A 6,000-nucleotide genomic window follows, 5' to 3' on the forward strand; every position below is an offset into this window, starting at 1 on the left:
TCAATGCTGAAAACAGTTGTTCTGCTTCATACTTTGGTTAATGTGGTAAATGTTGAATAAAATTCAAGAACAGAAAGTTCAAAAGAACAGTATTTATTTAAATGTAATTAGACATGAATATAAATCTTTTTGATTTATAACAATTTGATGTATCCCTGCTGAAAAAGAATGAAAAAAAAATTTTTTTTTTCCACTCTTCAAATCTTTGAACAATATAAAGTCTTATATAAAATTGTGCTTATTCACTGTTTATTTTTTATATTTTCTTATTATCAAAATTGTAAAGATTTTTTTATATATATAATTTCCATCACTTTAAGTAGGTCTTGTTACCATACGCACACAAGAAAGAAACAAAAATTGACTGCTTTATAATAAACGTACTGTATCATATACAACATTTCAGATATGATTGCAGTAACTTTATGGGCTAACAATAAGATTGAAATCATGTTTTAGTCTCAGTTAATTCATTGTACAGTATTTATTACCAAATTTTGTGTGGAAGAAAAAGGAAGTAGGAGAATTATACTCCTAATCCCATATATTGCCCGTTTTGTCAAAGCACTCTCGAATCAGTGATCGGTTTAATTTAAGATTAAATCTTTTAATTTACAGCAACATTTGGTTTCACTCATCACTCTAGAATACACTAAAAATATGTTCAAACAACCTTATGCACACTTCTACTAGTAATTCACATCTCCCTGTGTCTGCCTATCATTTTTACATTACACACACTAGGGTTATGCTCCCCGACTCTCTTTCAACACCCGCCCAACCCCTCTCACTTTCTCTCTCTCTGTGGATGTGAGACATCTGATAAAGGTTAGCGCTGAGTGGCCAACTCAAACAGCAGACTTTGTTTTTGTCTGTGTAAGGATAAGAAGTCTGGAACAGACATAAACTCTCTCTCTCTCACTCTTTCTCTCTCTCTCTCACACACACACACACACACACACACACTGCAGTAGACACGGCTAATGACAACAGTCTAATTATTCTCTTTAGTCTGGAGTCTGAATTTATCTCTTACACATTCCAGTTTGGTGAACACACACATACACACACACACACGCACGCACGCACGCACGCATGCAAGACAAATAATGTAATAATAATTAAAATTATCATACATGCAAAAAAGTAGGGAAAAGTAGCTATATTTCTAATACGTCCTGTGCAAATCTTGACTAGGCCAGTAGAAAAATCCATATTGTTGAGCCCTGAATACACTCAAGTCTCGTTTATTGCTATATAATGGTCTTTCAGAGTATGTGTGAGATATAGATTTGTGCTGTGTAATGGACACTTCCCCAAATCCAATCACACTCATGGCCTGGTTTCCGTCAGGTACTCCAGACATATGTGGAAGTGTATGAACGTAAGCATGTTTGAATGACGTTAAATGAAATGTCCAGCCTCCCCTTCATGTCATATCATATCATATCTCCTTCCTGTATGAGGCCTAATGTCTTTTCTGGAATTTGTCTAGAGAACTTGTCATTTTCGGGAAACCCAGCATAAGTCATCTCTGCATGTATTGTGTCAGTTTCTAGTGTTTTCTCTCTCTCCGTGTGTCCTCAGGGCAGGTTTGGCTTGAACTGTTCTCAAATGTGCACATGTTCTGGAGATCCGTACAGCTGTCACCACATCACTGGGAAATGCACCTGTCTACCTGGTTACTACGGCAACCGCTGTCACCTAAATTAGACATATTCTGTAGATATCAATCTGAAATAGACTGATATCTGCAGGTTGATATCTATATATTGATATCTAGGTTGTTTTCACAACTGTGCAACCAAACTAATAAATTGCATTCTGCATTTCTAGCTAATAACATTCGTTTTTTTTCTGTCTTTTTCTTTCAGGTTGTCCTACAGGTCGCAATGGAAGAGACTGAGCTCAGGTGTGTTTGTGTGGAGAGGGAGGACAGTGCCACTCAGAGACTGGGAGGTGTAACTGCGCCCCTGGTAGTGGGACCTTCCTGTGAAAAAGGTATAGATCAAGGTTATTCAAAAATTGTCATGCAGGGCCAATGCGCTGCAGAGTTTAGCTCCAACCTTGATCAAACTCACCAAACTGTGATTTTCTAATGATCCTGAAGACACTGATTAGCATGCTCAGGTGTGATTGATTAGGGTTAGTGCTAAACTCTGCAGCTCATTGGCCCTCCAGGACAAGATTTGAATAACCTTGATCTATACCTTGTACGATTTAACCTTATCTATAGATCTTTTGCAGTGTTATTTTAGCAATATTGTTGTATTTATTATTATTTGAATTACATTTATTTGTTTTTAGTTTTTATGTATTTTTTATTTATTTCTATTTAGCTTTAATAATTTGTATTTCAGTTTTAGTTATAGTAATTTTAGCTTTTATTTTATTTCAGATAGTTGTCAATGCAACATTTCTTTTTTTCATCAATTTTTTTCTTCTAATTATTTATTTATTTATATATATATATATATATATATATATATATATATATATATATATATATATATATATATATATATATATATATACACACACACACACACACACACACACACACACACACACACACACACACACGCACAAACAGTGTATATATATTCACCTTAATTGCAATTAATGCAAAAATGAAAAAAATAATAGTTTCAGTTAACGATAACAACATTGCGACTAGCTGTGCTATTCCACTTTTTATCCCTTTCCTTCCACTTATTTGCCTTTTCCCCACTTAACTTGCCAATTTTTCAACCTCAGCCATTCTTTTCTTCTTTTTTTTTTGCCTTCACCCATCCATCCTCCCAAATCTATAACATTCACATCTTCATCTTGTTAGGACATGAAAGCCATAAGTGTTATAATGACTTCATAAGCAAAGTAATATCAAAATACGTCGTGTCTCTCAGTCCTGCACTTGAAGGGTTTTATTTGCCTTCCTTCTGATTCTCTCCCAGGACTTATTTGCAATATTTAGTTTTTATTTACTTCAAACTTCTGCATTTTCCTACTTGAGGGAATTTGACCGCAGTGGCCCTTTTTCTAAAGAACAGAAGCGAGAGATTCCTAATCTTTGTGTTTCATCATTCATCAGTGGGAATGGAACGGGGTTTTCCAAGCCTCTTTGAAAACGCTGGCTCGGAGCATCTCACAGAAGTGCCACTGCATACGTTCCCTGTGTTTAATGTTTACAGATGACTATAAGTAGCCGGTTCTCTATGTTCCGTGTCGGCAGATCTGCTGGCGAGGAAACAAATAAATAAGCAAGTGAATCAAAGCGATTGGCTTATTGTTTTCCCAGTCTAAATTACCCAAAGAAACATGATTGCTCTTTTGCTGCGCTGCCAAATCAGACCCACTTTGCCATTGAACTAATGATCCAGAGCTTAAGTTAACTTGTGTGTGGTGTGTGTGTGTGTGTGTGTGTTTGTACAAGTGAGTGTGGCTGTTTGTGATCGAGCGATCGCATGTGTGGCTAGCTCTTTAAATGCATGTTGAGGAATGAGAAGGCCTGTGCTAATTGTAGTAATTGAAATTGTAGTTTATTTGAAAATAATGCCTGTGCTCTTGTTGTTACTGGAAGTTTCCGTCTGGAGAAGAACATAGTTAATAGATAAAACGATGAGGTGCCTGCTTAAGGGGAGGTCTGATGAACGTTTTTCCTTCTACAGTTTAACAATGAACATACTTCCTGACATGAAAAACTGTACAATTATTAGTATAGAATTAATGTGATTTCATGCACTGATTTGGATGGGATTTGATATTTCTATTGTCAGGATGTGGAATATGTGATATGATACATTTGAGTGAGAGTCATATCTGACGTTGCTTTACTATATTTAACCCAGAAGGTTGGCAAAAAGGTATAAATCTGTAACAAAGGTGCACCAAGCAGGGATGAATTTAGCTTAGTTAGTTAGTTATGATATTTGATGGGTCAAAATTTAATGAGAAAAAGTGTTAAATTCACAAAATCCAAAAAAAATCAAAAGAAAAGTATTTTAGCACAATTGAAAAAAGAAAAAGGTTTTTAGAATGTTATTATTTCTAGTTACATTTTGGCCTTCATTCATCAAAGAATTCTGAAAAAAAAAAGTTTACAAATATTAAGATGTTTTTAACTGATAATGTTTCTTAAAATTCTGCTTTGCTATCACAAGAATAAATACAATTTTTAAATATATTCAAATAGAACAGTCATTTTATGTTGTAATAATATTTTGCAATATTAGTGTTTTACTTCATTTTTGATCAAATAAATAAATGTCTTGGCATTTATTAATGTTTATGAATTTCTCTCATTTGTAATAAATCTTACCAACCCCAAACTTTGGTAGTGTATACCCATAAAACACAAAAGTATCATCCACGAGTAAGATCGGTCCTGTTCAAATAGGACTTTTCTGTACTTATGAACTTGAATTGTTGCTGTACCTTTTTGGAATTTTTTTTGGCTTTGGACTGTACCTCGGGATAAAATAAATAAAATCACTAAGCTCATCAGGCCACTTCTTTTGTTCTGCATGGAATAAGTATGGTTTCAGGCTAAAATGAGATATCCAGTGGAAATTAAGTGTTGACAGTATAATTTAGTGCTGGATGAGGATTAATCAGTGCTTGGTAAACCATCCTCATGTGGTCCAAATTGAAGACAGATCCATGCGCCTTGCTGAAACACAGAGCATACAGAAGTAACCTACATGAATTGATGCATAACGGAACCAAAAAACACTTCTCATATTTATGCACAGATTTTGTAATGACAAATTATTGGTGTTAAATGTGAAATTGTCCTATGTGCAGCATGTCCTAGGGGGCGCTATGGAGCGCAGTGTCTGAGTTTTTGTAAGTGTGCAAAAGGAGGAATGTGTGACCCTGTGAATGGGTTAATTCTGTGCTAAATCATGTGACTGTAAACATAGACACCTGTGTGATCACGTGACCGGACAGTGTTACCAGGATGACAAGTGTGAAAAACGTAAGTCATCTCGATTTTAAAATGACATCTACATCATCCGCATGAAATTATACTTTATCTGATTAACTTCATTTCTGAAGTTTAAAGCTCCAGCTGAAAGCTCACTGAACAGCAAAGAAAGTATGAACATGTCAGTTTGATGGTTTCTCTGACTGTGTGTGTGTAACAGGTTGTGTCGCTGGGCATTTTGGACACGATTGTGCAGAACTCTGTGAGTGTGATGAGACGCCCTGTGATCTGACCACTGGACGGTGTCTCTGTCCACCCGGAAAGACGAAAGCGCTGTGAGAAAGGTACACACACCTTACACATCTTACACTAACTCTAACTTAACCTTGCTTCAAACTTTCAAACCATCATCTTCTCTCTCAGTTTGTGACAGCAGGTATTATGGTCTGGGCTGTTCTTTCCCATGTCAGTGTGCAGATGGAGGCCAGTGTGACCAGCGCACAGGTCACTGCTCGTCCTCTCAACTGGCAGGGACCCACCGAAGAAGGTGAAGGTTTGCATGTGTTTGGGTTTACAAATTTGTCCTCAGAAGTTAGCTAAATTTGATGAAACATATCATTAACACAAAAAATTATGGTTGTTGAAAAAAAATTACAGTGCAAATACTACTACTACTAATAATAATACATACATACATGCATATTATTGTATACATTTAATACAATTAGTCATGTCCCTCAGTCTACATGTAAATTTATAATTTTTTATAATGCAATTGATCGAAATACCAAAAATTTAATAAATATTATATTTATTCCAAAATTGTCCCCTGAAGTTATTTAAATCTGAAAACGTCCTCCGATATAAAAAAATAGGGCTGATAATTTCATAGGTGAATAAATAAGGTGTGTGCATATAAATAATATATCTATTTTACTACTACTGCTACTACTAATATAAATTAATGCAATTAATCATGCCACTTAGTCAATATATACATTTATCATTTCACATCATATAAAATTAAAATAAGGGAATAATGCATGCACACATATTCTTTAAATACATATGCA

This window comes from Carassius auratus, chromosome 40 (assembly GCF_003368295.1).
Source record: "Carassius auratus strain Wakin chromosome 40, ASM336829v1, whole genome shotgun sequence".
NCBI classification, from domain to species: Eukaryota; Metazoa; Chordata; class Actinopteri; order Cypriniformes; family Cyprinidae; genus Carassius; species Carassius auratus.